The following is an 11,602-nucleotide window of genomic DNA, read 5'->3' as shown; positions in this document are numbered from 1 at the left end:
TATACATTTGTAGACAAACTGGAATTAATGGCAGAGTAAGTCAGTGGCACAGATGGAACTATCCAAGCAGAAGATACATCTCCTTCAAATGTTGATATTTGGTTGTGTTGTAGGCGTCTGCATACTAGGTTCGGTTTGCTCCTAGCAGAACTAGGCTAGACGAATTGAACGTTTATGCCTCGCATACTCCCTTTAAAAGACCTTCGCTTGAAAAACTTGAAAAAAGTGGCAGTAGTATTGTTGGTCCCTCTTGAGACTCCGTAGTCAGAATTAATCTAACTCAATAAATGTCATAATATACAGTGCCTTCGGAAAGTATTCAGACCCCTTCACTTTTTCCACATTTTGTTACGTTACAGCCTTATTCTAACATTGATTAAATTGTTTTTTGTTTCTCATCAATCTACACACAATGACCCATAATGACAAAGCAAAAACAGTTTTTTTTAAAAATTGTGCTAATTTATTACAAATAAAAAACGGAAATATTACAGTATATTTTTAAGTATTCAGACCCTTTACTCAGTACTTTGTTGAAGCACCCTTGGCAGCTTCTGAGCTCTGGCTGGGCCACTCAAGGACATTCAAAGCCACTCCTGCATTGTGCCGAAGCACCTCCTGCGTTGTCTTGGCTATGGGCTTAGGGTCGTTGTCCTGTTAGAAGGTGAACCTTCACCCCAGTCTGAGGTCCTGAGCGCTCTGGAGCAGGTTTCATCAAGGATCTCTCTGTACTCTTTGCCTCGATCCTGACTAGTCTCCTAGTCCCTGCCGCTGAAAAACATCCCCACAGCATGATGCTGCCACCACTATGCTTCACCGTAGGGATGGTGCCAGGTTTCCTCCAGACGTGACACTTGGCATTCAGGCCAAAGAGTTCAATCTTGGTTTCATCAGACCAGAGAATCTTATTTCTCATGGTCTGAGAGTCTTTAGGTGCCTTTTGGCAAACTCCAAGCGGGCTGTCATGTGGTTTTTACTGAGGAGTGGCTTCCCTTTGGCCACTCTACCATAAAGGCCTGATTGGTGGAGTGCTGCAGAGATGGTTTTCCTTCTGGAAGGTTCTCCAATCTCCACAGAGGAACTCTGGAGCTCTGTCAGAGTGACCATCGGGTTCTTGGTCACCTCACTGACCAAGGCCCTTCTCCCCCGATTGCTCAGTTTGGCCGGGCGGCCAGCTCTAGGAAGAGTCTTGGTGGTTCCAAACTTCTTCCATTTAAGAATGATGGAGGCCACTGTGTTCTTGGTGACCTTCAATGCTGCAGAAAGGTTTTGGTACCCTTTCCCAGAGACAATCCTGTCTCGGAGCTCTATGGACAATTCCTTCGACCTCATGGCTTGGTTTTGGCTCTGACATGCATTGTCAACTGTGGGACCTTATATAGACAGGTGTGTGCCTTTCCGAATCATGTCCAATCAATTGGATTTACCACATGTGGACTCCAATCAAGTTGTAGAAACATCTCAAGGATGATCAATGGAAACAGGATGTAACTGAGCTCAATTTCAAGTGTCATAGCAAAGGGTCTGAATACTTACGTAAATAAGGAATTATTACTATTCATTTTTTAATTAGCAAAACAATCTAAACCTGTTTTCGCTTTATTATAGGGTATTGTGTAAAGATTGCTGAGGAATTGTTTTATTTAATCAATTTTAGAATAAGGCTGTAATGTAACAAAATGTGAAAAAGGTCAAGGGGTCTGAATACTTTCCGAAGGCACTGTATGCACAAACTGTTTCGGTTGGAAAGCATGCGGACGCCTACTCACCACGCCTCGTTCATGATGGTGAACTGCTCTGCACATTATTTTGACAACATCCTTTATTTAGCCTGCCTTGTCACTAAAGGAAGAGGAGGGCAACATTCCTCCCTGGTTGACCTTGCATAGGTAATGTTCTCTTGCAGCTTGACAGAATCTCTGGGAAAAGCCGTTTCCCAAAAATAAAGTGAATCTACTCTATTATTTTCTATTGTACAGTTATTCTAATCTATTATAAAGCTATTATATTATTATTTGTTATATTATATTCAAATGCTATTGCATATAACCTACACTTTATAGTCTGAATGGTAAGGTTTATTCATGAATAATGACTTTTTCCATGCAACCTACAGTATGATATACAGTTTTCACATGATCGTTTTCTATTTGTGTGTTCAAATGATTTACTATTGCAGAGACCCAGGGGCCAATTTATGAAATGGAAGGACCTCAATAAGGTAGCCTAAAAATGCTTTTATAATTATGCCAACAAATAAGATGGTTGTTTACATCAAACATAAAGATGATTCACAGAGCGTTTACACTATACAAGCGGCACTGGTCTACCCACGCTAGCCTCGCCCTCATATGGGTGCTAAAAAAATCGAGCAAGCTAGGTAGTGCTACGTATCAACAGCCATTTTCAGCCAATCCAGTAGGGGTTTGGAAGCTATGGTGAGCTTCGATTGGTCACTCGTGTAGCGATATCGCAGAGGATTTGAATAAAGTTCAGCTCTAGTCCCGCCCTGTTCAGCACCCTAGCCCATGCGCCTGCTGCTGAAAGGTCTCCCGCCCACCCCGCTTGGTAGTGTACAGCATAGTCTTCTCTTTTCAGCAGGAGCCATTTGCTTTCCAACCTGTGTTTTCCCTTGATTTGTATTTTAAATATTGCGAAAGGCCTGTTTTGTCTGCATGCTGTTTTTTCACTGACAGATTTATAGCGCTTTCCCGACTGTAGGCTATTTCTTGTTATTGGGCTACAATCCACAAATAAGCTATTGATGCTCTGTGGTAAATTATAGGCCTTCTCATGATATAGTAGGCTATTCGGAATGATTTCCTTTATTTCTGAACAGACAGCAGTAATTCTATAACTTTGGCAAATGTATTTCAATTTATCAGGGGTGCTGCAGTTCCTTCAGAAACTTTCGCAAGATTCTTTAAGGAAATAAATGATGAAGTGCAACGCTGGACAGATGAGAGTTGCGGGCTCATGTTTATCAGAGAAGAGAGGGAGAGAGATCATAGAAAGTGAATCTCATTCTAGTTATGTGAGATATACTGGTGCACTTCTCACACAGCCACGGTCTCAAACATAGGTTACAATGTTGTGCAAACCATAAACCTGGGCCAGCCCAATCCGAATCAGCTCTTAGAATACTAGGCAGAGGCTAAAAATCTACTTTTCACATTGTTTTTTTGTGGGGGCAGGAGAATTAACGAAGAAGCAACTCAAATGAACTTTGATCGCTTTCATTAAAAGTTTTACATTGCAAAAAGTGAAAATTATTTTTCATGCCACCAGAGGTATCGGATCCGGTCAAATAGGTTCCGGAACAAAACAGTCCAAAACGAAGAGGTGCCGGCTCAAAAAAAGCACTGGTTGTTAGACAAAGCAAGGAAAAAAATGAACTTTAAAATGTGATGTAGATTTATTAGAATTTGCAGCTTTTGTTGGTAAAAAAATAATGTGCTAGCTTCTGACATGACTTACTCCATTTATAAAGAGAGCAGTTGATGGGTTACTTAAACAGCTCTATCTATTGATTTTCTTTTTTTTCTTCTTTTTTTGGAGTGGGGGTGTCAGCTTCCTGCCTCCTGTTTGTCTCCGGGCCTCTAGAGGTCATCTGTGTTCCCCTCTGCCTTAGTTCTTCCTCGTGTGTCCTTATTAGCTTTATCCAGGTCACCTGTGCCTTGTTTCCCCTAGAGTATTTTAGCTGTGTTTTTTCCCCTTGTTCCTCACTTGGTCTTTGAGTCCTGGCTATGTGTCTCCTGCTGTGTCCCACAGAGTCTTTCCGAGTAAGCTTTTCTAAGTTATCTTTATTTTGTTTTTCTCCCCTCGTGGAGTTATTTTGTTTTGTCCTCCTGTTTTGTTTACTGTACCTCTGTTAGTATACCTCTTTCTGAGAAGAACTTTTGTTGGATTATTTTTGAAGTGCTAAGAAATACCTTTTTTTTATATTAAATCTACTTTGCCTGGAGTATTGCCTTGAGTGTTTCGTTTGGGTCCTACTATACCTCCTCTGTGGCTTAGGGGTAGAACACCCAACTCTCCACATCTGAGACCTGAGTTCAAGCCCAGCTTGTGACAGAAAGACCAAGTCCATCATGGACTCAGAAACACTCAGTTCCAAGGACCTGTTGGCGGTGATCGCTCGACATGAGGCATCTTTCCAGCGCCATGAAGCCGTTCTCAGCCGACAGGAGGAGCTGATGGCTAGTCACTCTCAACTCCTGGCCGAGATGATGAGTTCCCTCCGCCAGCTCTTTGAACGCCTCCCTGGTCCTTCCCCTTACTCCAGGTCACCCCCCAGTGACGACAGGCCTTCTCCATTGGCGGAGCCCCGACTACCACCTCCCAAGCCCTTTTCTGGGGATCCAAGCTCTTGCCAGGGTTTCCTCACCCAATGCTCCCTCACCTTCGAGCTCCAACCCTCAAGTTTTCCCACAGACCGTTCCAAGATTGCCTACATCATTACCCTTCTTTCAGACAAGGCGCTCTCCTGGGCCTCTGCGGTGTGGCAGTCCCAGGAGGCCTGTTGTGACTCCTACACTGCATTTGTAGAAGAGTTCAAGCGGGTGTTCGATCATCCTGTCAGTGGGCGGGAAGCTTCCAAGCGCCTACTGTCTCTCCGTCAGGGTCCCCAAAGCACGGCAGATTTTGCCATTGAATTCCGGACCATAGCAGCAAGGAGCGGATGGAATGATGAAGCGCTGAGGGTCTGTTTTCAGGGAGGGTTATCTGAGCCCCTTCAGGATGAGTTAGCTACCCGAGAACCAGCTGGGGATCTCGAGTCCCTCATAGCCGTGGCCATCCGCCTGGACAATCGTCTAAGAGAGCGGAGAACGGCTCGCCGCCAGGTGTCTCAGTCCCAAGTTCCTCTGAGCAGCTCTGTTTCTCCTGTTTGGGCTCCGTCATTCAGAGCTTCCCCGGCTCCTGAACTGCTCCAGGATTCCCCGGAGAACATGCAGTTAGGCCGTTCCAGGCTTTCTCCCAACGAAAGGGAACGTCGCATGAGGGAGCGTCGGTGCCTCTACTGCGGGGTTGTCGGCCACTTCCGCTCCACTTGCCCCGAGCTTTCGGGAAACGCCTGTCCCCGCCTAGCTACAGGAGGGCTGTGATGGGGAAAATTAGAGCTCCTCCTACTAACTCTGTCTTAGCTATTCCAGCCACTCTGTCCTGGAAGGGCCACCAGCATCGGGTCCAGGCTATGATCGATTCCGGTGCCGCAGGTGATTTCCTGGATTTAACCTTGGCTAAGGAACTTAAGATCCCTACCCAACTACTTCCTCAACCCCAGGCAGTTACAGCCTTAGATGGCAGACCTCTGGAACCAGGAAAGGTTACAGAGGCGACTCAGTCCCTGCGACTTACCATCTTTCAACACCAGCAGGAGGAGACCTTCTATCTCATTGACTCCCCCGAGTATCCTATTATCCTGGGTCACCCTTGGCTATGCAGACATAATCCCCAGATCGACTGGCCTACTGGCACCATTCTAAGCTGGGGTCCCACTTGCCAACTCACCTGCATGCTTCAGAGTCCCTCAGCCCCTAGTACCCAGTTTCAAGAGTCTGTTGACGTCTCCCGAGTCCCCAGTGTTTACCATCGGTTCAAGGCAGTGTTCAGCAAGTCCCGGGCTACTTCCTTACCGCCTCACCGCACGTATGACTGTGCCATTGATCTACTCCCTGGTTGCTGCCCTCCTAGAGGTCGGATCTTTTCCTTATCCTCCCTCGAGCACTCAGCTATGGACACCTACATTAAGGAGTCCTTGGCAGCCGGCCTCATCTGTGCCTCTACTTCCCCGGCTGGGGCGGGTTTCTTTTTTGTTGAAAAGAAAGACGGGGGTCTTAGGCCTTGTATTGATTACCGGGGACTCAACAAGATCACGGTTCGGAATCGATACCCCCTTCCTCTCATGGCCACTGCTTTTGAGCTGCTTCAAGGGGCTTCCATTTTTACTAAACTGGATCTCCGCAATGCTTACCATCTCGTGCGGATCCGGCCAGGTGACGAATGGAAGACGGCATTCAACACGCCCACGGGGCACTATGAATATCGGGTGATGCCGTTCGGGCTCACCAATGCCCCCGCAGTATTCCAAGCCCTGATTAATGATGTTCTCCGGGATATGCTTAATCTGTTCGTCTTCGTGTACCTGGACGATATCCTCATCTTCTCGAGGTCACTGAAGGAGCATGAGGGGCATGTTAGCAGGGTTCTCCAGAGGCTCCTTGACAATCACCTCTACGTTAAACCTGAGAAGTGTGAATTTCATGTTTCCCAGACCCAGTTTCTCGGGTTTATTGTCACTCCCGGCCACCTAGAGATGGATCCCAAGAAGGTCAAAGCGGTCCACAGCTGGCCCACACCTGCCACGGTCAAGGAGGTTCAACGGTTCATTGGCTTTTCTAACTTCTATCGGAAGTTCATTAAGAATTTCAGCTCTGTGGTAGCCCCCTTGACGACGCTTACCAAGGGAGGAGGGACCAAGATTCACTGGGGTCCGGAAGCAGCAGGGGCCTTCGAGGATCTCAAGCGCCGCTTCACTTCTGCTCCGATTCTGGTGATCCCTGACCCAGAAAGACCTTTCGTGGTGGAGGTGGACGCCTCAGAGGTGGGAGTGGGAGCCGTCCTGTCACAGAGGGGTGAGGATGGGAGATTACACCCTTGTGCCTTCATGTCTCGCCGCCTGTCTGAGGCCGAGCGCAACTACCACGTGGGGGATCGAGAGTTGCTTGCGGTAAAACTGGCCTTGGAAGAGTGGCGCCATTGGCTTGAGGGGGCTCAGCATCCTTTCCAGGTTCTCACAGACCACAAGAACCTGGAGTATCTCCAACAGGCAAAGCGGATGAACCCTCGGCAAGCACGATGGTCCCTTTTCTTTAATCGATTCCAGTTTCTCCTGTCTTACAGACCTGGCACCAAGAACGTCAAGCCGGATGCCCTGTCTCGAGCCTATTCTCCCGAGATACAAGAGAAGCCCTTGGCATCGATTATTCCGAGGTCTAGGATCGTCGCACCTCTTCAGTGGGAACTAGAAAGAGGGGTACGAGAGGCCCTTGTCCATGAGCCCGATCCAGGCGGTGGTCCTGCCGGACGCCTGTACGTTCCTCTCTCTGTTCGGGCCCGCGTCTTGCAGTGGGGTCATGAGTCGCCCTTGACATGCCATCCGGGTAGGGCTCGCACACTGGAATTCCTCCAGCGGCGGTTTTGGTGGCCGTCCATCAAGAAGGACGTGCAGGTCTATGTTGAGGCCTGCCCTGTGTGCAACCAGGGAAAGTCGACACGTCAGCGACCCCAGGGACTGCTCCATCCCTTACCTGTTCCTCGCAGGCCATGGTCACACCTTTCTCTGGACTTTGTTACGGGACTTCCTCCATCCCAGGGCAACACAGTCGTCCTAGTGGTTGTAGACCGGTTCTCTAAGGCTGCCCGGTTTATTCCCCTGCCCAAGCTGCCCTCGGCCAAGGAGACTGCTGAGCTCCTCATGAACCATGTCTTCCGGATATTTGGAATTCCCCTGGACGTTGTCTCCGACCGAGGTCCCCAATTCTCGTCCCGGTTTTGGGGGGCCTTCTGCAGGCTTATTGGGGCCACAGCCAGCCTATCGTCTGGGTTCCATCCAGAGTCTAATGGCCAAACGGAACGGATTAATCAGGATCTGGAGACCACCCTGCGGTGTATGGCGGCCAGTAATCCCACGTCTTGGGCCACCTATATCATTTGGGCGGAATATGCCCACAACACCCTCCAGTCCTCAGCCACCGGATTGTCCCCCTTCGAATGCCAGTTCGGATACACCCCTCCATTATTTCCAGAGGAAGAGGCGCAAGTTGGTGTTCCCTCGGCCCAGCGCTTTGTCCAACGCTGTAGGCGGACCTGGAAGAAGGCCAGGCGTACCCTCCTTCGGACCTCCCAGAGATACCAAAGTCAGGCTAATCGCCGCCGCCGGACGGCCCCTAGTTTCCGAGCTGGTCAGAGAGTTTGGTTGGCCACCAAGAACCTGCCCCTCCGGGTCGAATCCAAGAAGCTTTCCCAGAAATACATCGGCCCTTTCCGCATAGCAAGGAAAGTTAACCCTGTTTCTTATCGTTTGGTTCTCCCTCGCTCCCTTAGAATTAACCCCACTTTCCATGTTTCACTACTAAAACCTGTCTTGTCTTCTCCCTTTGCCCCCCCACGCAGACCCCCGCCACCTCCCAGGATCATTGACGGCCAGCCAGCCTACACAGTGCGCCGGATACTGGACTCCCGGAGGGTCCAGAACTCTCTGCAGTATCTGGTGGACTGGGAGGGCTACGGGCCAGAGGAGCGCTCCTGGGTTCCAGCCAAGGACATCCTGGACCCAGGTTTGATCCGAGAGTTTCGCACCCTGAGGCCAGGGTGTTCTGGAAGGAACGTCAGGAGTCGTTCCTAGAGGAGGGGGTCCTGTCAGCTTCCTGCCTCCTGTTTGTCTCCGGGCCTCTAGAGGTCATCGGTGTTCCCCTCTGCCTTAGTTCTTCCTCGTGTGTCCTTATTAGCTTTATCCAGGTCACCTGTGCCTTGTTTCCCCTAGAGTATTTTAGCTGTGTTTTTTCCCCTTGTTCCTCACTTGGTCTTTGAGTCCTGGCTATGTGTCTCCTGCTGTGTCCCACAGAGTCTTTCCGAGTAAGCTTTTCTAAGTTATCTTTATTTTGTTTTTCTCCCCTCGTGGAGTTATTTTGTTTTGTCCTCCTGTTTTGTTTACTGTACCTCTGTTAGTATACCTCTTTCTGAGAAGAACTTTTGTTGGATTATTTTTGAAGTGCTAAGAAATACCTTTTTTTTTATATTAAATCTACTTTGCCTGGAGTATTGCCTTGAGTGTTTCGTTTGGGTCCTACTATACCTCCTCTGTGGCTTAGGGGTAGAACACCCAACTCTCCACATCTGAGACCTGAGTTCAAGCCCAGCTTGTGACAGGGGGGGGGTAGATCAGCTTAATATTACAGATAGATTGTTATTTCCATCAATGTAATTGTCTGCATCACTTCCAATCCCCCATGTTTGTTTGTTTATATACATACATACATACATACATACATACATATCCTTTAAAAATATATATACAGTATATTCCCCTTTATTACTTTCCAACCCCGCCACCCTTTCCCTACTTGGAGTAAACTAGTGAACAACAATGCTTAGGCCTCTACTTCCAGCTTATACTTACTATCTACATTTTATGGACACAGTCACTTTTACAATAATTATATTTTGTTTGTTTTTTCTCCTGAACTTCTTCTACTCTCAACCTCTCCGATCATTTTCATGATGTCCATCCGATTTGCTTCTATATGCCATATCTTTCTAACTGTGCTCTTTCACAAAAGCTCCCAACCTACAACCTATATACTTATTATGGACACAGTATGCTTACATTATTAGTTATCTTGTTATTATTTGTTGTTAGTTGTTATTAGTCCCATCCTTCAATTCCATTCAACACCTCCCATCTATCTCTTAACACCATCCATATAGGATTTCTATTTGCCATTTATATTTCAACTGTACTGTGATGTCTTACAAAAGTTCTGAACCTTTCTATTCTCATTGTTTCTACAGGTTGTAAATTGAAAATAAACATTTTTGCTAAAAGTATTATTATGTTAATGATCGATTGACTATGACTTTTCAGATCACCCAGTAATGTTATCTGCAAGGTTAGCTCCAGGTAAATATTGCAATCCTTTAGCCATTCCTGGACCTGTGTCCAAAAACAAGCTAAAAATGGACAGTACCAAAACAAATGATCTAATGATTCTGTCTCTTCGCAGCAAAATCTGCAGAGCTGGGAAGATTGTATCCCCCATATAAATAACATTCTATTGGTAGCAAGAATTTTATATAATAATTTAAATTGAAAGATTCTACGTTTTGAATCCGGTGTCGTTTTGCGTATCAGTTCATAAACACTATGCCATGGGATCGGTACGTCAAAAATCTCTTCCCAACTATTTTGCAATCTATATGGGACGGCTGTCAATCCTTTGGTCCTTAAATGAAACTGATATACATTTTTTATTTCTCACAGTTTTCCTTAACCAATTATGTTCTTTTATGCAAGGCCGACAGACAAGTTCCTTACTTTCTCCCTCTTCCACTTTCCTCTTCCATTTTTGCAGTAAGGCTGCAATTATTTGGTTGTAATTTTGGGTAGAGCAGACATTTCCATATGTTTTTGTTAGCTGCATGTGCGACATAACTCCACCAGTCCTACCGATGATATCATTTACGAAGATTATACTTTTTTATTTTTTTTATTTTTGTCAATTAGTATATTTGAGTTTAACCACAATATTTGTTGCATTATTTGTTCTGTCGTTTCTGGAGGATTAAATTGAAATTGCAACCAACTTTCTATGGCTTGTTTTAGAAATAGTGATATTTGGGAGATTATTGACAGGTATTTACCTTTCCATGGTAGCAAGATCTTATCTATTTTTGCTAACTTTCTATAAAAATGTATTGAAGTGAGATCATTTATTTCCTTTGGGATATGTATTCCGAGTATCTATTGATTTGTAAAAGCTTTTCCTAATATTCTTTCAGATTTGAAAAGCAGAGAAGTAAACAAAGATTTCATTTCTGTCTGACTTGTTGGAGGAGTGGTTAAAACAGAAGTTGTTTCCAAAAAGTTTGGAAACAATTTGTTAATGCAGTTACTAAAACAGCTGTATTGTTAGAACCGTATAATATATTTTGGTTCCGTTGCCAGATTTGAAAAGCAGAGAAGTAGAGGAAGATTTCATATGCTCTAACTTTTTGTCTAAGTTGTTAACAAAGTGGACAAAGTAGCCGATTTGTGTCAAAAGTTGTATTGTTGCATTTACAGTGAATGGAATGTTGGAAGTGATAATGTCACAATAGGGAGATTTTAGAATGTTGAGGAAATCCCATGTAAGTGGATGGAGGACAAAAACGACAAATAAATGAATAACTTCAAAAGTATAAAAGATATCAAAAAGTTGTATACAAGCACACTATTCCTGACCCATCTGCACGTTTTCAAGTTTGAATGACATTTCTAGCTTAAACATTTGCTTCGCAAGTCCCATTAATAAAATAGTAAGACGAGGAATAAAATACAATACACTAGAATGGAGCTATATACAGGGAGTACCATACAGCCTAGGCCTGATTATGCAACCATTTGGATCAGTTATGGGTCTATTCTCGACAGTTTACAAGAACCAGAAAGGTACATTAGCAGGCTACTCGTATGGTGTATTTTGATCACACCATCGCATGCTTTCTCTCTGTCCTTTCAAATTCCCAGCCAGGAACGTATTTATTACCGAAAACCGTTTACAGTTTATAACCCAAACGGAGCAAACAGAGCAACACAAGAGTTTCTACTGGACAAATTCAGGTAGGTCCCCTCCAGTTTCATTCTGTTTGCTTCCATTTAAGAAAGGTTTTGCAACAGAATCGGCGCAATGAATACGCCCCAGTTTTTTTGGTTTCTGTATTTTACATTCAGCAAGCAAGAGCAGGCTGTAGTAGTAAATAAAAGGCTTGAAATAAGTGTACAACAAGTAATTGTATGCCTAGTCTAGCTTTTCCTGGGACTCCAAGAGCTAAAGAGGAATTA

The sequence above is a fragment of the Coregonus lavaretus genome, assembly GCF_964263955.1.
Source record: "Coregonus lavaretus genome assembly, chromosome: 24".
Lineage (NCBI taxonomy): Eukaryota > Metazoa > Chordata > Actinopteri > Salmoniformes > Salmonidae > Coregonus > Coregonus lavaretus.
Note: the sequence above shows the minus strand (reverse complement) of the source record.